The following is a 27,338-nucleotide window of genomic DNA, read 5'->3' as shown; positions in this document are numbered from 1 at the left end:
CTCCTTCGCATTTCCTCGCTTAGGAGAACACCCACAACATCATCAAACTTAAGAGTATTTGTGCCAGAGATAGAATTACTTACAGCCATCACAAGGCTGTCCCAACTATCCGGTAGAGATGATAGTATAAGGAGAGCTCGCACTTCGTCATCGAAATTGATTTTCACTGATCGAAGTTGACTTATGTTTGTGTTAAAGTCATTTAGGTGTTCTGCAACTGAACCATTCTCTGCCATCTTTAGATTGAACAAGCGCTTCATAAGAAATACCTTATTGGATGCCGATGGTTTCTCGTAGAAGTCGTCAAGTGACTTCATCAAGTCCTCCGTGGTCTTCATCTCCGAAACATTGAAGGCCACCGTTGACGCCAAGCTTAACCGGATTGTTCCCAGTGCCTTTCGATCAAGGACAATCCATGCTTCATCTGCCATTGTTGCGGGCTTCTTCGCAAGACCGCCTAGTGGCAAATAGAGGTCCTTCTGGTAGAGATAGTCTTCAATCTGCATCTTCCAATGTTGGTAGTTTTTGCCATTGAACTTCTCAATCTTGATCTTCCCTTCCTCCGCCATAACTCCCACTCAATTCAAGGAATCCTTTCCTTGAGATAATTTAGCTACGAGCAAACCTTGCTCTGATATCAGTTGTTAGGAAATAATACGTAGCTAAATAGATAATTGAGTAGATTACTTAATGGAGAGAGACAGATTTATATACACGAGATTATAGAGTAGAGAGAGAGAGAGAGTACACACGATATACGTGGTTCACCCAATGTGGGCTACGTCCACGGGAAAGCAGCCACTCAATGGCTTTAGTACTTCAAAACAAGAAGTAGTTTACAAAGGGATTATACCCTTAATGGAGCTCCCGCCTTGCTTCACTCTCACCACCTCACACTCACCTTGTTGCATCAACTTCACTCTATGAAATGTGTGTAGAAATGGCCTCCTTTTATAGGCCAAAAGGGCTGCCCTCTCTTATGAGAGACAGCCATGTGGCCGCCCTTGTGCGAATAAGTCCAAATCGGACCCTCCAATTCGCCCATGTGTGGCCACCCTTGAGAAGATAAGTCCGCTTTTGAATTCGGCCACCGGCCATTGAATTCGGCCACCGGCCACCGGCCATTGACTTCCGGCCACCGGCAACCGGCCATTGACTTCCGACCACCGGCCATTGACTACCGGCCACCGGCCAACCGACCGGTTGTTTTCCGACCACTTTCCGGCCACCGTCCGGCCATAATATTCCGGCGAAAAAGAATATTCCGGCGAAAAAAAGTCTCGGGGTTCTCCGCCCCCGAGGCCTTTAAAGTTGCCCCTGATTCTTGTCCGTGAAAATTTTGGTTTCCGGTGAGTGATTTTCCTTCACGCACGATGGCTTCTCCTCATAATGGGGGCCTTACAAATGTGCGCTTTTACCACAGAAAATTACAAGGGTAAATCAGGCTCCATACTTAACAACCATCACTTGCTAGCCCAAGCCTCAAGTGTTGAGGTTCCAACCCAAACTTTGGCCATTGAGTTTCGATGTGCCTCCATGCAGGTGAATCGACAGGGACACAATACTCGATGCAGGGCCGAAGCCCGTTACGCCCTGCAGCGACCGCCATAGCTTCCCCTTCCTACTCACGTGCTACCAAGGGAGTGTGGAACACACCTCCTGTGAGGAGGACGACATACCGAACCCGTGGGAAACTATCCTTGCAAGGAGAAGCCGTTGAGGTGGGAGCTACACCAAAAGGCGGCCTTGTGGGCTCTACAGCATCGCGCCGGGTGAGGGAGCAATACTCGATGCAGGGCCGAAGCCCGTTACGCCCTGCAACAACCACCATAGCCTCCCCTTCCTACTCACGTGCTACAGCTACAGTCGGCCATGGCGCCTGTGAAGGTTTGATTTCACATTAAAAAAAACACCTAAGGCCTTTGGCCTTAGGACTTTATTGCCACAAGGGGTGATACACATACCACCTCAAGCAAGGAGCTCCGATTTAGGAGTTGGTAAGCAGTAAGCATCGATCCAAGGGAATCAAAGGCATGACCAGCAAATACACACACCCACACCAATTCTCTGCGTATTATCGGCAGAAACTCAAAAATTTATTCAAAGCATCTCGATGGGAGTTCAAAGTGACATTATATCTCAAAATCAATTAACGGCTGCACGCATAATTGATTCGGCTACAAGGGATTAAGGAATTCCCTATATGGTAGACATTTCGGAGCAATTTCCACTTGGATACTATCGACTTTGAACGAATTAGCAAATCTAATTACACTTTGCAAGTGCTCTCAATCTAAGGTATTTTTCTGACTATTTGTTGCACCGCACTGTGTCGCCATGGATTCAGATATCACTATGACTTTTGATTTTGAGCAAAGTACGACTGATCCTACCCATGATGGCCCGCGGTTGGATCCTCTCAAGGAGAGTACCCGCGACGCTACGGCAAGTGATAACACTTACGAATTGCTTGACATCAAGAATTTCGTGCACTTTAGACACGCATGACAATCATGGATGAAAATTTTAAAGCTTTAAATGCAAATGTCACTAAACTATCCACATTAGTGATTCAATTAATGCAACAGCAGTCCAAGGGTCTTGCTGACACACACATGCATGAGCACGTCGTTTCTACACAAGGGAAAGGCCCTTCTAATCTAGGACAAGGCCCAAATGTTGATACTTTGCACACTTTCACTGCAAAAGAGGTGGATGAGTTGTTGAAAGACACCAAACCACCGATTTTTAAGGGAGAAGACCGAGACCGCAATAAGGATGCAGTGAACATCTTTCTCAGCAAGTGGGATGGATTCAGGCCTTACCGCGTACTCCGGATGCAGTCAGAGCTCTACAAACGAGCTTAAATCTCGAAGGCAAGGCCTACAAATGGTGGATGTCTCTCAAGGAGAAGAATATCATACGACAGAGTTGGGCAGCTTTTGAAGCTATGTTTAGAAAAGAATTTTTGCCTACAAATGAGGGAGATCGGAATTGGACGGCTTGGGACACGTGTTTCATGCACCAATACCCATCATTGCTTGAATATATATCTCACTATCGGGATGTTATCCTCAAGTTGGAAGGCTTAGATAACTTCCAACAAGTACGGGGTTTTATACGTGGTCTGACACCAGACCTTAAGAAGTACGTCAAGACCCAATACCCTAAAACACTTGAGGAAGCCATAGTGAAAGCACATATTCACGATGATCCAGATGAAAAGAAATCACATAATATTCACGTGCCTGCTAATACACATGGTAATACAGGCACTCAGTATGGGCACAATAAAAGGAAATTTATCGTAGCCAATTCTGAAGCATCTAAAAAACCCAAGGGGTCCAGAGGTCCTCTCTCCCCTGAGGACTTTGATAAAGCTGAAAAAGAGAAATTATGTTTTCAATGTTTAGAAAGCGGTCATGGCAAAAAGGATTGTCCCAAGGAAAAATTTGCTGCTCATTGCAAGGAGAAAACAGTGCACACGGTGCAACTGCTGCCTCTTGAGTCTTCCTCACGATTCTCTACAGTGGAAGTAACACACACCGAAGTGGTGCATGAATGCTGTCTCATAGCTTCCATGTGGCAACAAACCTTTGGACCACATGAGTTAGTATGTATGCACGGATCTCTGCAAGGGCACAAGGTGTGCATCTTGGTAGATGACGATGCTACTCACAATTTCATCAATTACGGATTGGTGAAAAAACTCAAATTGCCTCAAACTCCAAGTACCCACCCCTACAAGGTAGCAATGATGAATGGACATGATACCAAAATCTGGGATACTCAATGCCGAGCTATTCTGTTGGAAGTACAAGATTACTCCACATGCTTGGATTTTCCGGTTATGAACATGGAGAGGGCAGACGTGGTCCTTGGTAGGGAGTGGTTGCATAGCCTAGGACCATCACTGAAGCGTAGCTATGAGCACAACAGCTTGATGTTTGAATCCCATGGCACACATGTGTTGTTCTTAGGAGAGAAGGATGTACCTTCTTCACCATTGATTTGTACAGCTGAGCTTATGCAGCTCGTTTTTGATAATGAAATTGTTATAGAATTGATATTTTATTATCTATTGCAGTTGACAAGTGGCAAAAGCATCGGCAGATAATGGATTATGCAGAAAGATGTTACATTTTATGTATATTTGATTATTCAAGTGCTCTTTATGAGCTTTGGCCAATTATGTCCGGCGGGCCAGTTTTTACTCATTTTGGGCATTCAAGAAACCTATAAATAAATATGTGCAAGAGGAAAATGGTCACTCTTGCATGGGGGGAGATTGCACCTAGTGTTTTTGTTGGTCTTCTCTCCTCTCCTCTCCTCTCTCTCGTCGTGCCGGTGTAGCAGTCCGCTCGAGGCGGTGCGCTTGCACACGCTCTCTTGCCTTCTCCCGCTCTCTGTCTCTCTCGTATTGCATATGGCTCGGAGTATGTGCAATGATGGTTGCCAGGTATACAGTTTGGTCGATTTATGGCTTGCTATGTGCTATTTCAAGTATTTTGCAGGGCTCTCCGTGCTCCCGTTTGTAGCAGTGGTATCAGAGCACAAGGCTACGCTATTGGCAATAAACAACCAGAGAGATTTATGAGTTGGCATCTGAGGAAAAATGGATCTTTGCGATTTTTGCACTTGAGACAAGTGCAACTAAACAAAACTTTCTTTTATTCCACTTAATTCTATCGTTAGATACTGACTTAATTAAATCAACTCACACATATTAACGTCTCACCTCAAGCGATCAGCGAGACTGTAAGGCCTCCCAGTCTACAGGCTCTCCTGAAGCTTCAAGATCATTCAGTACTTCATAGATACCTCTGCGATATCCATCTGACTCCTCCTCGCGTGATGGAGCTCGATGCATCGCAAGATTGTGCGTTTATACAAAAATCAAAGTAATAAGAATACATGATTCATCGCGTTTTAAAAAACGCCATAGTTAAGATTGGATTAGAAACACACAAACTCATAGCGAAAGGTGTCGAAGCCTCCGCTGCCAAGATGAGATGTCCCCCTAGTCATCTGTCATACTTGTGCGGCCTCACGCTGCTGTCTGAACTGCGTGGCTGCTGTCCGCTCATCCTCCCTGATCTGCAGCCACGTCTCGTGTGGGATGCCCGAAGGCTTCGGCGAGCCAGTCCTAAAAGCCTTCCGAGCTGCATCTCGTCGATGTTTGATGGTGTCCCGTGCAACACCCTTGATCCACCGCGCTGAAACAACGGAAGAACCCGGAGCAGGCTGGTACTCTTTCAGGATGGTCTCCACTATGTAAGTGACTTTTTCCTTTTCTTGCTGATCCCAAGACGTCAGAATGCTGGTCGAAAACTGCAGCTCCACGAGCTGGCGAATTTGCTGTCGCATCTCAGTCCCGACTCTATCCATGTCAACAGAACCATCTCCCCGTACAGTATAGAGCTTGGAGGCACTAGGATCGTGTGCCCCCAAGGTGTCCGAGGTGTGCCAAGAGGTGTGTCGAGAGGTGTGCCTGGGTAAGACGGGGGTCGTGAGAGAGGAGGGGTCGAAGCATCTGTGGACCCTCCTCCACAGCAACCACCACCTCCACCTGACGATCGCCGAGATCGGCGAGTGCGCCTGTGCTTTGGAGATGAGGACGTACCCGCCTCTGCCCCACCCCTAGGTGTCGAAGCGGCCGTGATGGGAGAAGAAGGCGTTGTACCCATAGGCGTCTTGAACCCCGTAGGCGTCCCCCCCCTAGGCGTCAGACCCTTGGATGTGAAGCCCGGAGGCGTAGTACCCGTGCCTCTGACTACCCAGTAATGAGAAGCCTTTGCCATCTGAGCAGGCGTCATCCGTGTAACGAAGCCCATGAATGCATCTGCACTCATGGAATCTGGATCTGGAATCTCGTCTGCCATACTAAAGTCCTGCACAAAGAAAGTAAAATAAAGCGTCAGAACACAATTGTTTAAATTAACTTTAAGCTTAACTTTAAATCAAAGTCTTCACACAAACACTTACAGGCCTAGGCCTCGACGAGTGAGGCATCATTGATAAGATCTTGCACCGTATCATCGTCTACCTCTAATTGCAAACATAACTCTGCCCCAACTCGTTCTGGCAGATTGTCTTCATCCATTGCATCTTCATCTACAAGTGTCATTCTGGCTCGTCTGCATCATCCCTCGTATATCTATCAGCTTCCTTTGCCATACCTTCGTCCATCTCATCTAATGTCACAGTAGTATGGACGTCGTTTGACTGACTTTCCTCCAGGAGATCTTGCCCTTCAAATACTTGTTTATTTCTTGGAGCAACCTGAACCACAAACCACCATTGTCGCTCTCGAGGGTCCGGTACAAAGACCACTTGCTCGCAATGTTCGGGGAGAGCAAATGTGTCGCTCGCATCTGTCCAAGTCTTTGTAGAATGTATTTGCACAATTTTGTTTCCATCTCTGCGTACCGTTGCATTGCGACCAGAAGTAATCACCTTGAACCACTTCACATCCAACAAAAACATCTCAAACCACCTGAAGCTTACTTTCAGGATATCTGACACCAGACCACAGTAATCCAGGTTGCTAGTGCTCTCATTCGTGTCGCTAGCACTGGCCTTGCTCTTTTGCATGAAACTAACCATTACCCCATTGTCAAACGTGTTTCTTCTGCTGTCAATTTGTTGTGTTCTGAAATGCTTTCCATGCGACCACAGTGCCATGTATGTATGATACTTCCAGTCACATCCAATAGCCAGCTCTTCCTCTTCTAGAGATATGGGTTCTTCGATCTGTCGAGCTGCTCTCACTGTCTTGTCCAACCATGCCATTGTAGGGAATTCAGGTAGAGGAGTGAGATAGTCTGTCAAGGCTAAGCCTCTAGTCATTCGACTTCGCTTGAAATCCTGTCGCTCTAGATTGCGTCTCTCTTTCTCTTCTTCGTACCTTTCAAGCCATTTTTGGATCGGCGCTCAATTTAGTATACAGAACTTCATGATTTTTTCTCGCATGGCCAGGTTCATTTTCTTCGGCACCCCTTGCCCTTGCGGCTCCTCCCCCACCAGTCTTGCATCCTCCTCATCGCTCCACAGTCGAGGCATTTCTGGGTCTGAAATGGATAGAAATTCGGTCGTCAATACAAGAGACTCTTGCACCAGCCAGGCTCCCCTCTGGACGCGCTTTTTGGCGAACAAAACCCTTAAGTGTTTTCATGAACCGCTCTAGAAAGAACATCCAACGGCTGTGGATTGTACCTGCCACTGCAACCTCATCTACTACATGGACGAGCAAGTGCATTTGGATAGTTAGGCAGCTCGTGGGTAGATACTTCTCAATCATGCAAACTGCCTCAATGGAGTTAGCCCTTGCGACTGCAATAGATTCCTCCAGTATCTCCTTGGAAGAGATCCACCGCACTAGCTCTGAAATCTTGTATATGCAGGTCCGCACTTCCTCCATTAAACACCCCTTGATCGCAATTGGAAGAATGAATTGTAAGAACTTATGCCAGTCGTGCGATTTCAACCCTGACAGTTGATCGTCACGGGTGAATGCTGTCTTGAGACATCGCATATATCGTGTTGGCGTCCTGAACTCTGAAATCACGCTTTTCACTTGTTGCTCTTCGTTTTTTAGCAATACCCATGGCGCTCTTGGAAGTTTTGTTTGACCAGCTGCATTGGTGAAAGGCCACAGCTCTGGCATCTTTCCAACCGACTGCAAATCATCTCGTGAAGCTCGATTGTCTTTCATTCCCATGATTGTCCTCTAGAGGAGCTCTCCCACATTCTTGAATATATGCATTGGATCCAACAAATGGCTAATTAGTAGATCACCCCAATACGGCAACGTATGGAGAATGGACAAACGTTTCATTCCTGGAACAGGTTGCCCCTCATGTTTCTCCCATCGGCGACGCCACTCTTGTACATGCATAGGATGACATTCGACGCGACCAAGCTGGCCTTCGCGCAAGTGATGGCCATCTGGAAGATAACGGTGGTGGCCTTGATAAATTGTCTTTCAAAGAGAGGTAGAATAGCGCACATCCAAAGACTACCCGCAAATTGGACATGCATTGTATCCTGAAGTTGTTAGTCCTGCATATATCAAAGCATGAATCAGGCCAAGGCAAAGGGCTTGCGAATAGCGAGAATTTTGTAAATCAATAACCATTACCAGAAGCTTCTCCGTATCCTGGCCAATCATGCATAGTCCACATAAGAAGTCCATGGATCCTTGCATGCTGTTGTCCTACTGGTTCAATCGCATCTGCTATGTCGATCCCATGCCATAACTCCTGGAGCTCGTCAACTAGTGGAGCTAGATAAACATCCATGTTTTTTTCCTTGAACTTACCAGGTACAATCAAGCTTAAAATCAAATGACCCTTCTTGATAGCAAGCCATGGCGGGAGGTTGTAATTGATAAGGCACACAGGCCAAGTGCTCCATGACGAGCTTCTCAAGCCAAATGGATTGACTCCATCCATTGCCATGCCAAAACGCAAATTGCGTGGTTCACTCTTAAAATGTGGCCAGGTATCTTTAATGTGCCTCCAAGCCTTCGAATCAGCGGGCACCCTAAATGTTGCGTCAGTGGATCTATTCGTAGAATGCCACCGCATCAACTTTGCAATGGAACCACAACGAAACATGATTTTTATCCTAGGAATAATAGGAAAATGCCGCAACACTTTAGCTGGCACTGTCTCGCCAACTGCATCTTGTTTGTAGCGCATTGCTCCACACTTAGGACACGACAGACAATCTGCGAATTCATTGTGAAAAAGAATGCAATCATTTGGACATGCATGAATCTTGTTGTAGTCCAAGCCAACTGAGGTCAGAAGTTGCTTTGCGTCTGGCCTGGAGGGGGGCATTTCATTGCCAGCCGGGAGAAGTTGCTCCCGCAATAACCTGTTTAAGCCACATTAAATTAAAAAGCTCTCCGAGCACATCACGGTTGCAATTGGAAAATCTCTTTTGTAAATTACGTACCTAAACAAAGCAGTGACACTTGCATCTGACCACCCGTACATTGACTGAAGATTCAAAAATGCCAGACAAGTACGAAACACAGATATTTTGGCGCCTTCAGAGATTGGTTGACGTACCAACTTCCTCAACATGTCTTCAAGAGATAGGCGCAAGGCTTCTGGTGCTGCTTCGTTCGCGTTCTTCTCGCTTGTCTGGAAGAAGGCATCCAGCATCTCCTCCATGCCGTCGTCTTCTGTCTGTAAGCCCTTTTCTGCTTCCATCCGTGGCTCTATATTGGTCGGACCTTCACGCATAATCTTTTTTCTCTCTCTCTCTCTTAGGTGTAGGTGCTATGTCGTGGAAATCAATGCCCGTTCCGTAGGAGTCGTATCGCAGATTCTGTACGGTTTCTCTCGCAAACTCTCCGTACTTGTGCACATGCTCATTACATATCCTACGCTTGCGTAGGATTTGATACTTGCAGAGCGTGCACGAGCATGCAATCTTTTCCTCCATGTTAGTTGATGACGTTGCCATCTACAATGATTATGAATGTTGTTTTAATATATATATATATATATATATATATATATATACTCCTCACAATGTAAACTACCTCGCATTCTCTAGTCTTGCCCAATCTTTGTACACCTCGGTCCAGAGGTGTACGGAGATCAGGACCACCGGGTCAAAATCTCGTCTTTATTGGTCAAATCCTATATGGGTAGACACATACGTGCACTCCCAGGTGTACATGGCAATGCATGTAGCAGGCAAAACCCCTTTGCCTCTTTTAGTTCCATAGTTTCTTCTCTGTCTACGAACCCACCTGCCTCCATTCCGAGGTAGCCTGTCAGAGAAAGCTTTCCAATGCCGCACTTGATGAATCAAAGCATGACCATGTTTGTCATTTTTGTAATGTTCCGTCTGTTTGCAATTTTTTGCACAGGTTTTTCCAAGGATATTATGCCCATCCTGGTGTTTTTTTCACCACATGCACAAGCCATGGAAGTTCTCAGCTCAATGAAAGTTTTCTACCTGATTGTAAACCGGACGGGGGCTCCATGTCCAAGCCAGAAGATAATGTGGAGATGGATGAGCAACTTGAGAAAGATTCAGAAGCCTTGCATGGTTCTTGCTCAAAAAAGCGATCTCGGTCTCTCTTTCTCTCTCGATCTCACTCTCACTATCTCTCTCTCTCTCTCTCTCTCTCTCTCTCTCTCTCTCTCTCTCTCTCTCTCTCTCTCTCTCTCTCTCTCTCTCTCGCTCTCGCTATCTCTCTTTCTCTCTCTATTTCCTTATTTTCCTATCTCTCTCTCTCTCTCTCTCTCTCTCTCTCTATATATATATATATATATAATATAACTCTCTTTCTCTATCTCTCTAGCTATTTCCTATCCCTCTCTCTCTCTCTCTACTTACCTCTCTCTCTCTCTCTCTCTCTCTCTCTCTCTCTCTCTAGCTCTCTACTTCCCTATCTCTCTACTGATCGAAAGAGCGGCTGAGCTAGGGAGATCTAGACGTCCACGACTGTGAAGGACTACACAAAATCGATAGAGGCTGCATCAGAGGATCTAGCTAGGTCACTTTGGCTTGACATGCATAACGCCCGGTCAGACTACTGACCATGGAGGAGATTGATGAGATCCGCCAGCGACAGCTGCTGGATCTCCTATGATCTACCTATCTTAGCTAGCTAGTTTAGCCGTTTAGTCCATACCCAGCAGTTTAGGATTCCATAATATTTTATTTTGTCATCTTCTTACTCTGACTTTGTATCAGATCCATCACATTGTATCTTTCTTGTCTCATGTCTCATAGGTCACTTTGGCCTTTCGAAGATGTTAATATAACATTTCATTTCATTTCTCTCTTTATTTTCTTTTTCTTTAATTTTAATTTCCTAAGCATACATTAATTCTCTCTCTCTCTCTCTCTCTCTCTCTCTCTCTCTCTGATTACCTACACACACACACACATCTCTCTCTCTCTCTCTCTCTCTCTCTCTCTCTCTCTCTCTCTCTCTCTATATATATATATATATATATATATATATATATATATATATATATATATATATATATATATATATATATCCTACACACACACACACACACACACACACACACACACCTCTCTCTCTCTCTCTCTTTCCTACACACACACACACACACACCGCTCTCTCTCTCTCTCTCTCTCTCTCTCTCTCTCTCTCTCTCTCTCTCTTTCCTACACACACACACACAATGTAGAGAGAGAGAGAGAGAGAGAGAGAGAGAGAGGGGTTGGGGGGGGGGGGCATAATACCTGCGCAGCAGGTGGAGGCCAAGATTTGAGCAGAGCGCAGGCGAAAATGGCCCCTGCTGCTCGCGGGTTTGTCTTTTTTCCCCCGAATTTTTTTGTGTCGCTACACGCGTCGATATACGCGTGGGAAATAAAGACTTTCCACGTGTATATCGGCGCACATTGCGACGCGTATATCGACGCTCGCTAATTTCGTCGATATACGCAAGTCGATATCTCCATGTAGTGTTGTAGTGACTCAAATCATCAAAATAGGCATAAATTGGTACAATTAACTTGATTAGAGTGATGATTCCACATCTTACAAGGGGATTTCACATAATTTACACTTGAAATGTTAGTGGCTAGATTAACAAGGTTAATAAAAATTAGCATGAAATTAGTACAATTAGCATGGAAAGAAGCGAAATTATTAAGGGTTAGCATGAAATTAGTGAAATTGGGGGTGCAATTGGGGGTTTGGGGTATTCATAACTCAACATTATCATCAACTTTTTGCACAAACATCATCAAATCACACCAAAATCGAGTTACACACTCTCAAAAACCAACAAAATTAGTAATGAAATTACTCTATCCTACACATCCTAAACTCACTAGCTTAGGTTATCGATCCTCTGCAACGGCGCCAAATGTATGGAGACGTTGTAGCTAGCACGACCTAATTGCAACCCACAAAATTGTCAAATCGTGGATCGGTAACCCGGTTAGGGCATGGAAGCACGAGCCTAGGATGTATAGACATAGAGGATTCAAGGGATTCTTCTACTCATCATAGAGAGAAGCCATGGAAAGGGCTTCCTCTAATCAACCACACATTCCCACTTACTAATCACTTGCACACAATCATGTGGTTGAAATTAACCTCTCACATGAATCGCTCTATTCACAACTCTTAATCACACAACTACACAAGCATGCAATTAACATACCTACTCCGCATTAGTGTGTCCATTCCGACACATCCCCTCAATGCAACTACGTATGCACACACACTAACCGCACACCTTGTGGAGAGAGAGAGGAAGAGAAGGAAGGCATAGCCCTCACACACCATGGAAAATGGTGTGGATAGAATAGATTAACTCAAACAAGGGATTAGAGATCTACCATCACATCTACCATCACACTAATACAATCTCACTCCACATAATCAAACAATAAAGACTAATAAGAGAAAAAGTTTAATTGATTATTAGAAATCAAGAGCTACATGGGCATGGAAAGCCCATGAGCCTCATGACCATCCACTCTATTAAGAGAAGAACTCACCCAAGAATGACTTCTCATTAATCATAGGGCTCTTTTATAGCTTTGGGCCTCAAACCCTTCAACTATGGGATAAAGTTGAGCTCTTTAGCATAGACTTATACAACTTTGGAACTCCTAAATGAGCCCAAGGCCCTATACAATGAAAAGGAAATATTGTACACTATAGCACATCCACAACTTGGTGCATAAATGGTGTAGCGTGTGTTAGCCATTGCTAACAAGCATCCATCCCGAACTTAGTATTTAAGCATGTACTCAATCCTTTGCATGCCCAAGACCTCAATGGGAAGCGATCTAGACTCAAGAAGTAAGAGCATGTAGGGTGTTTTTGTCTTGACTTGGAGAAAGTTGGTGAGAAAATGCTTTTGGATATTCTCAAACTCTTTCCAAGTAGACTTCCCGATGGTACCACCCCACACCTCCACTCCATAAAGAAGCACCGGTGACCAATGTGTCAAAGATGAGAGCCCAACGCTTGATCTCTCCAGCATTGCACATGTTTTCAAATGCATAATACGTCCTCTTTTCGTCTTCCAAGCGACACATTGCACAATCCTTCCATTTATGATTGGATGGAACCTCTAGGCCAAGGTACTTGAAGCCATCTACCACTTCAAGTTGCTCATTGTTATATACAATGCATGGATTTTCGTCATTGAGGGTCTTTACAAGCATAACCTTGGTTTTGGACCCATTCTCACGATCATCCCGCTATGTAGGCAAAAGCGTTCCAAGACACTCATAAGATTTTTTGCATCTTCTAAGGTATGTGCCAAGAGCACTACATGATCGGCATAAAGCAAAAGCATGATCACCGCATTTCCGATCTTAACCTCTTCTTTGCCTTTTTATTGCCTTAAATCAAGAACTATGCCATTAGGAAAAAAATGGACTCTCCATGGGCCTTGTAAGAATCCCTAATTTAAAGGAAGCTTGCCAAGATTAAGGGGGACAAAGGCTTTGAATGGGGCTATTTTGGTAGGGTCTCCTCCACCTTTGACCCCTAAAAAGGTAGGGGAAAGGGGGGGGGGGGTAACCATTTAAAAAGTAGGGAAGGGGAGGGTAAACCATTTGAAAAGTAGGGGGGTAGGGGGTCTTCTCTCTCTAACTTTTTGGCCAACTTGTAAGTGGCCTCTTAACTCTCCCATGCCACCTAAGCAAATCCGTGGGTCAAAGAGGTTAAAAAAATGACTTTTTTCAAAAACTTTCAAAAAAACTCTATTCCCCCCTAAAAAGTACCCCCAACATATACACATAATAAAAAAAAGATTTTTAAGTTAAATTACTCAAAATTCAACATTTTTTGACTCCCTCCAAACTTTCAGGAAATTCCCCCCAAAATTGAAAACTTTCCCTCCTAATCTAAGCTCCTCTCCTACACCCATCCCCCTTGCACCTGCACCTGTTGCTGCACCTACACACCCATCTCTCCATCCTTCAAGCTCCATCTCTCCATCCTACAAGCTCTATCTCTCCATCCTTCAAGATCCATCTCTCCATCCTACAATGCCTCTTGACGACGTGACCAATGTCCCAGCAAGCTCTTCACGCGGTAGGTCTCCAGGGCTTTTCCTACGTCTACGTCAAGAGTATGTTTTGACAAAGAAAACATGCTTGGGTACATTACCTTCAGCCAACGAACGCCGCGCTCAAGGGGAGAAGAATGTGGATCTCTGGACAGACGGATGCTTGTATCCAAAGGATCCTTCTCTCAATGTTCATCTGTCTTTTACAAACATTCCATCACTGTTGCAATAGGTTGGAAATGGAGAGAAAGGTTTGTTGGGCTACTGCAAGAGACTCAACAAACACGAGATTGCACGGTCCGAGATTGCGTCATTGGCAGTTGCTCAATGGGAATTTTCACAATCTTCAAGATCAGATGCAAACAGCTACTAGTGCGCTTGAGGAGGCAAAGAGCACCATCACAACCAAGGAAAATGTAATTAAAAAGCTTGAGGATACTCTTTCACACATGAACAGTACTGCCATGGGAGGTAGGGTGAGGAAACGAGAGTTGTCCGAAATTCAGACTCTTGCACCAGGTGGAGGTGCAAGAAAATGAAGGGTGACAGCTATGAGGTAACATGTTTTGTCCCTCATGTTGTTTAAGTCTAATACGGCTCATCATTGTTGTTTTGGGCAATAGGAACTTCATCCAAGAAACGTGCGGCGGCAAGAATGCGGAAGCTAGGGCTACTTTACTTCGTTCTTGTTTCAACAAAGAGGATTTTATTGGGATGCTTGATGCTCCAAAGGCAAAACACTTGAAAGACGCAATCACTAAGAGAGTTCTTAGTGATTTTTCTAATATTGTCACTGATCTAGATGTTCAGGATATTTGTGATGCTGTTGGGGTTAGTACCAAGGGCTATCAAGCAATACATCAAGTGTTAAAAGATGCATTAAGAAGTCGAGGAGTCACGGAAAACCTATTCCCACTTCCTCACAGAGTGCAAATTGCCAAGAAGGTGTCAAATGAAGATGTTGTTCACCGATTAGGGGACTACTTGTATATTGAAGACACGATGCCTCTTCAGTCGCTCCGTAGCAAATCACAAGGAACGAAGGGCCGCGGGAAGGGAAGCGGTGCTGTTTCTAACAGTGCGTTGCGGACCGAAGGGTTTGTTTACACCAAATTCAACAATATCTTTGTGGACTTGATACGATTGCAGCAGTCCATGGCTATTTTCTACAATTTGAGTGATGCAGGTTAGTTTAGAGTTGCATACATGCTCTATGATGTGTCATAACAAGCATTCTGAGGCTTTATGTTGTTGGCAGTTCTTGAAGGCAAGCTTGTGCTCGTGCTGAAGTTGGATGAGTGTGTAATTGTTAAAGGGAGAAAGTTGGAGAGAATGAGCATCACGCTTATGAATGAAGCCCTAGCTTATGCCAAGCAATCTTGTAGTTCGAGTGAAGCGACAAAGCCCTCTTTAGTGTGCAATCAGAGAAGGATATATGGTGGCTTGGTGCAATTGAATTTCCGAAAGAGACACATGAAGTCCTTGCATGGATTTTCAGTATAATCCCATGGGTCACAGAGGTCATTAAAGCTCAAATAAACGGTGAGAAGCTCATGGTTCCAGGACGTGGGGAGTTTGATGTTGAATGGCATTTAGGTGGTGATCTAAAGACCATAAAGTGCATGCTTGGATGCAAACAAGGTGCAAATTCTTTACTTCCCTGTCCATTCTGTACGAAAGGGCACAAGACAAGTCGAGCAACTCAAGTGGAAGGTCAGGACGAAGATAATGATGACCATATAAATAGGGAGTGGCAAAATTTGGTTCTTTCATGTGATATGCTGCAGGTGCCCAATAGGGATAGCAAAGATCCTGGGTGGAACCCCATAATTCCTTTCTCCCTCAACAATGCTCACATTTGTACATTGCATGCGTTTATGCGAATATTTGATAGGATCCTAAAGCATCACATTGATTATGCTTTCACAATGAAGCCCCTTCAACGGTCAAAAGACTCCTTGCAGGGGGTGGAGACGCTCCTTAATGAGATTGGATGTCACCGATCAAGGGTGAACATTGTAGCAGAGACTTGTAGGGAGAAGACATATGAGGTGGCAAAGAAGGTTTCCATGAATGGAGCCAAGGCACGTCGATTTTTCAAGAAGATGTCAAAGTCTCCAATGAAGGTATCCAAGGCAAGTGTCGATCTAGCAAGTGAGAAGCAGTGGGAGTTGTGGAAAGATTTGTGTTCATGCACGATGGACAAAGATCCCAATGTGGAGGTTGCTAACCAACGCAAGCTAGTATGGTCATCCTTTCAAAAGGTTGTGCAATTGATGAATATTTCAAGCACCACTGTTGAGTAGCGAGAGGAGTTCAAGAAGGTGCTTTATGAATTCACAAAGGCTGCTAAGGACGGATGGTCTGAAAGCAAGATTACACACTACATGGTTTGTTTTAACGGACTTAATACATATGCAATGTTTGAAAATGCAACTTTTCTATTCGCTTATCTCCTTTTTGGTTGTTTTGGCACATTCTCTATGCGCATGGTGCATACTTCATGGACCGCTATGGTTCGCTTGATATATGGAGTACACAAGGCATGGAGAAGTCCCACTATCGAGCAAAAGGAGTCTACTTCAAGAATACTCGGCATGGTGGTGGTAGTTCACACTCCAACAACCTCCAAGAGATGTTTAACTGGTTTTTTAGGCACACCTTTGGGAGAACTCGTACTATTGAGAAAGCAAGAGAATCGATGTTAGCAAAGAAGTTACGCAACGCTTCCCATACTACAGCATTCGAGAAGTGGAAACGCTCGTGAGCGTCCCTGGGCCATGAAGCTTGGCGTGCAACTAAATATCAAAAAGGCAGAGTTTGGGCGTCGCGTCAACCGTCCACATGATCCAGGTTTAGTTGTTAAATTCAATTGCTTTATTTGAGTTTCACTCAATTGGCCGCATAGTGTGAAAGGGCCCAAATCTCAAAAAAACCTATTTAAAGGTTGAAGGGGCTCATTTTGTCATTTTCCCTACTAGGTGCTACCATGGCAAGAACAAAACAAACGGCTAGGATTGCATATCCAGAGGGGCCGGATGCCCAACGACTCAAAGGTACAGCAACAGAAGCTGGAACTTCACAAGCTCAAGGTGAAGTCCACACAGAAGAAGCTGGAGCTTCAAATAAGCATGGCCAGTCCTCTACAACAGCAAAAGAGAGACGGAATCATCGCCTTGTTGTTTATTCATCGGACTCCAACAATTCTGATGGCAACAGGGAGGATGAGAGCGACCAGGGCAAAGAAACAAACAGCCAAAAGCAACCATCAGAAGGCTCCGAAGAGATGCAAATGGATGAAGATGTCCCATGGGTTGGCGTCCAAATACAAACTTATCAAGCTGACATGTCTATTGGGGGTAAGACACTTCCTAAAGGGAGTGGACCTACACCATCACATCCGGTCAATAGTGAAGAGCACGAATCAGATGGAGAGTGGGTGGAATCAGATTATGAGGTGTTGGAAGTGCCTGTGCATAAAAAAAAGAGAAAGAGCATTGTCTACAAGAAGAGGAAGCAAGCTACCCCGACTCGTGCCAAAAATGCACCTCCACGTCGACCTCAGAAGGTACGAAAGCTCAGTCGTGCTTTTGCGGAGATTCGACACTATCAAAAGAGCATCGAGCTCTTGATTCGAAGGGCCCCTTTTGCAAGGCTATGCAGGGAGGTTTCGCATTTGTACAACACTCAATTTTGGATGGGCGCCGTGGCCATAGAGGCAGTCCAAGAGGCAGCAGAGCAATATTTAACTGGCATATTCGAGGATTCTAACCTCTGTGCCATCCATGCAAAGCGTGTAACCATTATGCCCAAGGATATGCAGCTTGCTCGCTGTTTGCGCCATGAGGAGTAGCTTGTAATTAGGCATCAACCTTTTTTTATTTACGGAACTCCAAGATTGGGAAGAATTTGAATACAAGCGTCTTTTGATTGTATATCCCACTCTGTGCATTGTATTGGGAAGAATTTGAATATAAGCGCGCGTCTTTTATTGTATACCCCACTGCGCATTGTATTGTTTTAATTCTGTACCATGCAATGTAGCACTGGTTCAAGTTTTGTCTACCTTCTATTGTATGTATGTAGCCATTAGCTTGTTATTGTGAAAAATGGCCTACGTTTAGCACCTTGGCTAAGTGGGGCATGCACTTCCAGATGTATCCATGCTATGTGACTCACTATTGCATGGCAAAAACATCTACAAAGTGTTGAAAATGGCTTGGAATGCCCCCAAATTGACTGCCACAAGGGCACGCATTTGGGGCTTCCAGAGGCCTATGGATGGACACAATGCGTGCCCTTGTGGCAGCCTTTCCTAGTGCTTTCCAGACACTTTCCAGTGGTTTCCAGACAATTTTGACAAGCAATAAGTATGTTTTGTTTGCTTCAATGCTTCAATTAGCATAGATGCTGCTAGCAATCATCCCCCCTTAGTCCATGTCAGTCCTATACTCCAAAAAGGGCTTAGATATTGCCACAAAGTTTACTCTTGTGGTTTGTTAATACAACTTTAGGTATCTGGGGCAAGATGGGCTTAAGGTTACCTGGTCACTCTGTTTTGTAACTAGGTATGCTCCTATACTCCAAAAAGGGCTTAGATATTGCCATAGTTTACTCTTGTGGTTTGTTGATACAACTTTAGGTATCTGGGGCAAGATGGGCTTAAGGTTAATTGGGTATCCATGTCTTTCTCTTTTGCAACTGGGTATTAATGTCTTGTCACTCTTTTTTGTACCTGGGTATGCTCTTAGATGTGTCCAATTTCATCTACCACAAGGGCGCGCATTTGCACAATTCATCAGCTGATGGAAAGCCCCAATGCGCGCCCTTGTGGGAGCATATTTTAGGGACTTCCAAGCCCTTTACTAGGCACATACATAACTTTGGAAGCCTAGATATAACAAAGTATGCATTTTTTAAATTTTAATGCCTGCCAGACCCTTTAGTAGTCATAGGAGAAATTATGGTGCTTCTCATACACAATGGAAGCCCAACATATAAGAAAATCAAAACCTTGCAAGAAAGAGAGTCATAGATAGCAAAAAGTAGTTTCATTAAAGAAATCAATGCTTTACATGATATCCGGCTTTTGCTTTAGGATCTTTCTAATTACAATTTTCTGGCGCTTGGCCTTTTGGGGTGGCTCCCTGTTAAGTAAAGTGGTTGTGATTTCTTGGGTGTCATTAACCCCTACAGCTTGGTTCATGCCGACATGGGCAATAAGGCGCCCGCGAAAGTTTACACCAAAAGTGGATATTGCAAAATCTTTCTTTACAAGCACTACAAGGTTGGCCATTTGGGCAAGTGTTGTTAAACACAACGCCTTGGAGAGTGAACGGGGAGCAAAAATGTTGTAGCGACCATTGGGAGAGTAGTCGGCATGGACAAACACCACGACACCAGTGGGAAGTGTGCCGAGGTAGTGAGCAAGTGCCGCTTGAGGTCCGAACGGTGTCCTCCTCCCCCTTGACCGTTGCGCTCAGGCGTCAACCTCCAGAACATCCTGTAGAACATAGGTTTTCTGAGATATGGCACAGAATTATCATATAACATTAACAAAATCATTTGTAACAATCAAATGTAAGTGAGCATCTATACCTCTTGTCTACGATCCTCCTCATCGGCATCCGGGTGCAAGTAAAGATCCACGCTTGACTTTCCCTTTGGATCAAGCAAAACAGGTGTTGCAGCAGGTGGTGGTGAATCCACTCTTGCGCGTTTAGCCAAACACATGGCTTGCACGGCCACAAACTCCTCCTCAGAGACCTTGGCCTACTCGGCCGCTGCCACCTCGGCTTGTGTGATCGCCACTGTGTCCGCCAAAGTATTCCCCATGGGCAGTAGGAGATCATCGTCATGGGAGGTGGTGGCATCAAGATCAAACTTGCCATGGGTATCGAGGATGGCGAAACACTCATCCATGCGAAGCTCAAAGGATTTCTCCAGATCGTGCATAAACACAAACTCCTCCCCACCCACCACAATGGAGGAGAAGTGGGTAATCTCTACCTCAGGGATGGCATCCCGAGTGGTGGTTCCTTCTGGCGGTCCGGAGGATGAACTGACTGATGGAGAGGCCTCCAAGAGGCCTTGAATCCCTACAGGGTAGGTCAAGGCAAGCGTCCTCTCCTCTGCGGATGAGTCAATGGCCGCGGGCTTGGGGTCCTTCACATCAGCCAATACCCCGCCGATCTGCAAGTGAGGTAGCACTACGTCAGGGCCTGCTGGGCACTAGTGAAGGAGGAAGATCATTATGGCCTGAACAGAGAAAAAAGTGTTTTCGATCCTTCCCTTACGCATTGCTCGCACATCCACAGCTTCAAGCCGAACATATTGTCCGGCGGGTTGTGCTATGGTGGCAAAGCGTGCAAGCCGCTGATGAAATGGACTATCCCCTTGGTAGATGTGGTGGTGAAGGCCTTTAGGGACCCATTGCCTTGGCCGGTTTGGTAACTCCACAATGAATCTCCCCATGCACGTGGAAATGTATGAAGTAATGTGCTCAAGAGATTGAGAGTGGAGGGTCAAGGTGGTTTCCAAATCGGGTTGGGTTGTGAAAAATGCTTGAAGCTCAGGGCGATTTGCATGCCCAACCTCAGTAAGGAATGCATCTAAAGCACTATTAGCATCCATTTCTTCTCTTTGCGTTATTGGGTATGCTAGGTCTCTCTGCAATGCTGGGATGAAAATGGTGAAATGAGGAGGTGGTCCTCCTTATATAGACATATTCCATCTCGAAAAAAAAATAAAATATGAATTTAAAAAATAAATTTACACCACCTTAAAACTCAAGTACAAAATCAAGTACAACACCTTAAAACTTTTCAAAATCTTTAATACAATATCCAATATATAAACGATTAAAGTTACAAGCCAATTCACTTAGACAAGATGATTTTGTCTGTAGCCCAATCTTTGTAAACAAGCATAGTGGCCTCCATCCACCTTCCAATCTATACAACCAAAAATGGCCAATCAAAATACAAAAACCCACAAAAAATAAGAAAAGGTAGCTAAGCAAGCACAAAGCAGACCTTGCGTTGTTCTAGTTTGAAACTTGCATTACCGACATCCTCGAATCCCATGATGACAAAGTGTTCCCGAAGATTGGCAAGAGTCCAATGCAGATTCACTGCAACCACCTCCACCTCGTTATTGGGCATGCGGACACGAATCTCAAAGGATTGAATCTCTTCGGCTGTCAACTGCAAGGGTATCCATTTGCCACGTTTGTGCATCCACCTCTCATATCTAAACCGTGCATACAAGGTGCACCTTGCTTTCAATACCGAAGGCAAAGTTGTGTGGGGGACACATTGCACTTATAACGGTCACCATCATGCAAACCGTCAACATAGCCCCAGTTGACACCTAGAATGGTGTCCATTGCATCTATGTCAACTTCTTTGCAAACAAACATTGTTGGTGTTTCTACAATCGTCAGAGAGCGGAATGCATACATAAACAAATGAATGGGACAATGCCAACTGAGACCCACCGATTTGGTTGCCTTACCAAACTTTAGGGACCCTTGGAAATCTTGCAGCACCTTGCGCTTGAAAGAAATCAAAGCCCAATGGTCTGGAGTTGGCCACTCTGCACTCTGCAATGAGGGTGTCTCCACGGCTTCTAACCTACCATAGCTTTGGCTTGACTTCGACACCACGTACTTGTGGGAGTACATGAATATTCGCTGCTCGGTAAGTTTTTTCGATGAAACATTAGGAAACATAAGCTCCCCAATGTGAGCATGCACAACCATGAACATGCCTGAGAGGCACTCAAGCGGCTGCTCCTCAACTAAGCTGGATGGAAAAACATTTTTACAAATGCCCTTAGTTAAACATAATGATCACATAAACGTAAACATGACATATGCATGGGATAGCTAAACCATGAAAACTTACAATGAGGTGCAAATTGAGTTGAAGCTCTCTTGAGGTGGAGCTCAGTTGCACTGTAGATGTGTTGCACGATGGTCACCATTCCGGACTTTGTTTCTTTGAATGCCAATAGCCGGACCTTTCAATGACGTTCCAGTACGCCTCAACACCGTACGCGATGAGGTCCAGCACGTGACGGTTGCATGTAGATCCATGCACCCTTCTTGAATACTTGTGGGATCCATACCCCCTCTAAGTCTTTTGTGTTGTGCAACACAATCTCCTCTATCTCTGGTTTGGGCCGTCTATGCGTGGACATGCTTGGGAAGTTGGGCTTAGGAAGGGATTTGAAAGAGTTGAGTACTGAGGGGAGGGTGAGGTGAGCTGCCTATGGTGGCTATGTTGGCTTTGACAGTGGAGATAGAGAAAGAGGGGAGGAGTGAGAGGTAGAGGATAGTGGAGCTGTGGGCTATGGAGTGTGGGACCGTAGAGGGTTGATGGAGGTGTGAGAGAAGGGGGAGCTATGGAGAGAGAGGAAGAGAGTGGTGGAAAGCTTTTGGCTATGGCTGCCTTGACTGTAGAGAGAGAATGGGAGGAGGGAGAAGAGGGAGAGTGTGGGAGACAAAAGTAATGAGGCAGAGAGAGAAAAGTGGATTTTGGGGAGAAAATTTGACTTTTTAAAGTTAGTTTATGTTTTGGGACAGTTTTGGAGGCAAATGGGTCAACTTTGGAACTTTTAAAATTTTTTCAATTTTTAGGGTTTTTAAGCATGCGCGTTTTTTTTTGGGGGGTCCCTCCCTCTTTTATGACACCTCTCTCCTCCTATTTACACCCCCCCCCCCCCCCCCCCCCCCCCCCCAAGCCTACCTCCCACCTCTCTCTAAGAACCAAGCATTGAAGAGGGAGACAATTAGGCTGCACCCCTACCATTCCTCCCCCTCTATGTGATATCCCAAGAGCCTTCTCATTGGTTCTCCCTTAAGCCTTCACTAATCAAAAAGGCCCAAGGAGAGTCCATATTTTTCCTAATGCATTCCAATTCATTATTGAGTAGCTCAAAGAGGGTTGGGGAAAGTGGGCATCCTTGTTTGACAACAATGGTGCTTGCAAAATTTTTTGAAATTCCATCTCCCATACGTAGTCGACATATAACTTTTTTGTAGATGCAAAAGACTGCATGCATGAATTCTCTCCGCTCACTTGAAGGCTTTGCATACGTCTCCAAAGATCTCCTCACGGTACCATGTCAAAAGATTTCTTGAAATCCACAAAGCAAGAATACAAGTGTTTTCCTTTCAATCGAGACACTTCCATAAGAACTCGAAGAGTGACAAGGTGATCAATAGTGCTATGATGCTTTTGAAAACCTTCTTGGCCAAGCACACATTTGTCGTTCTTTTCAGCCCATTCACTTATCTTCATCTCCATGATACATCCAAATAACTTTTCCATCAAAGAACCAACCATTATAGTGCGATAGTTGTTCACATTGTTTACATCTCCTCCTTTGTGCAAAGGTTTTTTGCACTTAATGCTCACCCTTCAACCTGGTTAGTTAGGTCCTCTCGTGCAAGAACTAAGTATGTCATCTGCCACAATCCTAAAGGCATTGTAACTAGATCTACAACCCATTTATAGTGCATGGCTAGTGGATTGTAGGGTGCAACCCATCACAATGTTGAACATTTGAATACATTTGATAAGCTACACATGACTCTACAAATTGAGATACATCTTTATACATACCCTTCCACCAGTATTTTTTCTTTCAGCTTAGAGAAGGTTGCCCACACACCCCTGTGTCCAGCCCATAGACTCTCATGAAACTCTTGCATGAGCTTTACTTGAGTCTCATTTTTACATATAACCCTTTGTGGTGTAGCACCCTTTTGTTTAGGATGCTTCCATAAGTAAAATCTCAAAAAAATACCCATATGATTTCCTATGTATCCTCTTGAACTCTTGTTCAGACCAATCATACTGTTTTGTTAGAGTACTCAAGTAGCTTCCAATAAGAAGCCAATCACCTTCATAAAGCTTCTTTAAGAACAATTCAACAGGGTTAGACATGCAGACATAGTTACCTTTGACATGAGAGATGGAATAGAACTTTGTACCCACATCATCACCCTCATCAATCATCTCTGACTGCTCTTCCTACCTTGCCCTTGATAGCATATCTTCTACTGTATTGTCTTTACTTGCAATGTGCTTAAAATCAGGATTTAAGGACTTAATGTAGGCAATCCAGCACAACATAGCATTGTCTAGAATTGAGCAACTTGTAATAATCACAAGAAGTGGTAGAAGATATGTTTCTACAATCACACATGCACCAATTAGGTAATCTTTCCTATTTTTCAACATACTCATAACTCTCTTTATTTGTGGATAGTTTCTTTGGCAAGCACTTAATACCTTAGCTCCAAATGTCAACATACTTGTGTCCTTCATCATCATCTTGCCATATTGCTCATCCAATTTCTATAGGACGGGTGTCTACTGTCACAATTACTGGCCTTTACACTAATACTCTACCTTTCTCAAAGTTGGTGCCGATTGGAGAAACTCCTTTAGCTTTTTCATGGCTTTTACATGTCATCTGTCCATTTAAACTGTTTATTATTTTTAAGAAGTTGATAAAGAGGATCAACTATATGTGCATAATGTGGAATCCAAATAACATAAAAGACACATGCTCCCAAAAACCTTCTAACCTCATTCTTTGGATGGCATTTACCTTTATTGGACAATGTTTCCTACCATATGGCATGCACATGTGCCCCACAATGAGTACTTGATTGACACCAAACATAGACTTTTCCCTTGACAAAGTAAGAATCACTTCCTCCAACCTAGCCAAAATTTTATCACAATAATCTATGTCACAAACCTACAGCACCCTCTAAGATCCAAAGCTTCATATTTTGCACCTTCTTCACATTCTTTGATAGGTAAATCATCAATAAAAGGCATTGTGATTTGAGCAATAAAGTCACGTAAGAACTTTTTCATCCCATTCATCACATGTGCAACCGAGTTGGTTACTCCCTTTGGCAAGGTACACATTATTACCAAACCTAAAGGTTTCCTCATGGTTGTCAAGTCTTTGCTTTCAATTGCAAGCTAACGTTGATCATACTCTGAGTAGAGGTCTCCAATTGAGTAGATTGCCCTGCCTGCAAACGCCTTTGCAAACTCATCCACAATCGGACTTGTACCTATCTTTCTAATTGTCACCTTATTCCTTGGTTGCATATCTTGGATGAAGCGTAGATCACCATTCTTCTTTGGAAGAGTGAACCACCTATTTGACTATGGAGCACAAGAAGGCTCCAAAATTCCCATTTTGATTTTTTCATTCAATAGCTCTACTAGCTTTGGCAAATGAGCCTTTGGAACCGGAATAGGTTGCAGATTCCAAGGCACATGAGGTATTGTAAAAATTACCATAGGAGCTATAATAGAAGGATCAACATATCCTATCTCATGTGGTTCAAATGCAAAAGCCTTACCATGCTTTGAAAGAATTTCTTTAAAACACTTTGTCTTCTCCTATGTTAGAAACTCCTTGCCACAGCCAATTTGCAACTCTTGAAAAGACTCCTTTGTGAAGGTGTGCCCAATCTTTTTAAGATTCCTCAAACTTGGTTGCAAAGAAGTTTTCTCAATATTTTCCCTCTTGTTTGGTGGTATGGTCAAAGATACTGGCTTCACCTTCTTTGCTACACTCTTGTATTTAGGTTCAACATGGACTTCTAGACCAGCTGCTTGCTTGAAACATTGGTTTTCTTTAAAGGCTTCTATAACTTGATACATTTACACAGAGCATCCTTCCACAACTTTATTTTCAAGATGCAAACTAGACTCCATTATAACATCAAGCTCACCCATAATATCTACTTGCTCACACAAACCAAAATATTTTCAGTAGGCTCTAGCCACCCACTCTGTTTCATCTCTATTTGTACATTATGTACATATTGCCTCTCACATCTCTTCAAATATTCAAGTTTTGTAAAACATAATGATCCATTCCTTGTTACCAAGGAGCCCATTGAAAAATTTTCACCTATTTTTGGAGTAGGTGAGATCCTTTTTCTTTTTGTATCACTGCAATCCCGCTTTACAAGGATACTTGTCCAAAACCCATCATTTCCCTGTGATCATGAAACTCTTCTCTCACCTTTGGTAGAGGATGATCTCTAAAATTGTCACCATTTCTTTCATGGTTTACACAAACTGTGAGAAACTGAACAACACGTTTACCACCTTTTTTTTGTATCTTGGCAAAAGCTAAACCATCATCCATTACCTTTGTTTCTATTCGAACTTCCACAATGTAGGGCTGCCCAAGGATAAGATGATATGAAGATCTGTCTTGTATAAAGAATTTTTGTTAGGGTTAATGGAATTCAATCTTTGTCGCCAAACAAGCTACAAATTGTTCGTTGGAACTGTAGTTTTGTGCTTACTATAATATATATGTTTTGTCTAGTGATTGGGATTAATTGTGTTTACAACTCCTCTTGGTTCATAGAAAAATATCTACACTTATATCAAAAGATAAAGTATAGTCTAGGAGGGGTAGTATTTTGGGATCCAATGAAATAAGTATTTCATTGAGCCTTTTTAGGCCAAAGAGAAACACTATACGTTGTTGAAAGTGTATTTTATGGCTAATCCATATGTTAATTGTAATAAATCACACATAGTGGAAGCGAAGAAATTTACATCATGTGGATTATTCATCTAGGATAATTCTAGTATGTGCAAAATATAGATATGAGAGAAGTGAAGAGAAGAGAAGCCACGTGCACATTGTTGGAGTGGATTCACATGGTGGAGTTCTGCCTACTAGGATCGAGGCTCCCTCACATGTCATGTCTTCTTTGTTTGCATATAACGTGTCGCAACATCCTGAAGAAATTTCATGCTCAAGGATAGTTGGCCACAAAAAATGAGGTTGCTCGCTCCACAATCTCTCTCATAAGAAGATAATTTGAGTTTCTCATCCAATATAAGCTGTGAAATGGGTAGATACGTGCCTCAAGATGAGTGCGGCCTTTCAACAAGGCATTGATAGATCCCTATGCTAATCAATTTTCTTGGTGTCAAAGTTGAGAGCTAGAAGATTAACAAGGCTCTACACACTCCCATCCACTTTGTAAAAAAATATCAATCACTACTGCCTCGATCTTCTCTCTTGTTCAAGGCTCTTTGGATCAATTCTTTTGTTTTGTTTATTTTTTGAAAATTTTAAAGAATGTTCTTTATTTCTTTTCATAAGCAAAATAGAGGGAAATATGTAAATTTGAATGTTTAAGCACCAAAGTGGGGGTTGATAATAAGCGCAGCAATAGTGACGGTAATAATCATAGTAATAAATGTGGTGATATCCATGGTAATACTT

Source organism: Adiantum capillus-veneris, chromosome 10, assembly GCF_014529385.1.
Source record: "Adiantum capillus-veneris isolate H3 chromosome 10, ASM1452938v2, whole genome shotgun sequence".
In the NCBI taxonomy this organism is placed as follows: Eukaryota; Viridiplantae; Streptophyta; class Polypodiopsida; order Polypodiales; family Pteridaceae; genus Adiantum; species Adiantum capillus-veneris.
This window is presented reverse-complemented; position numbering follows the sequence as displayed.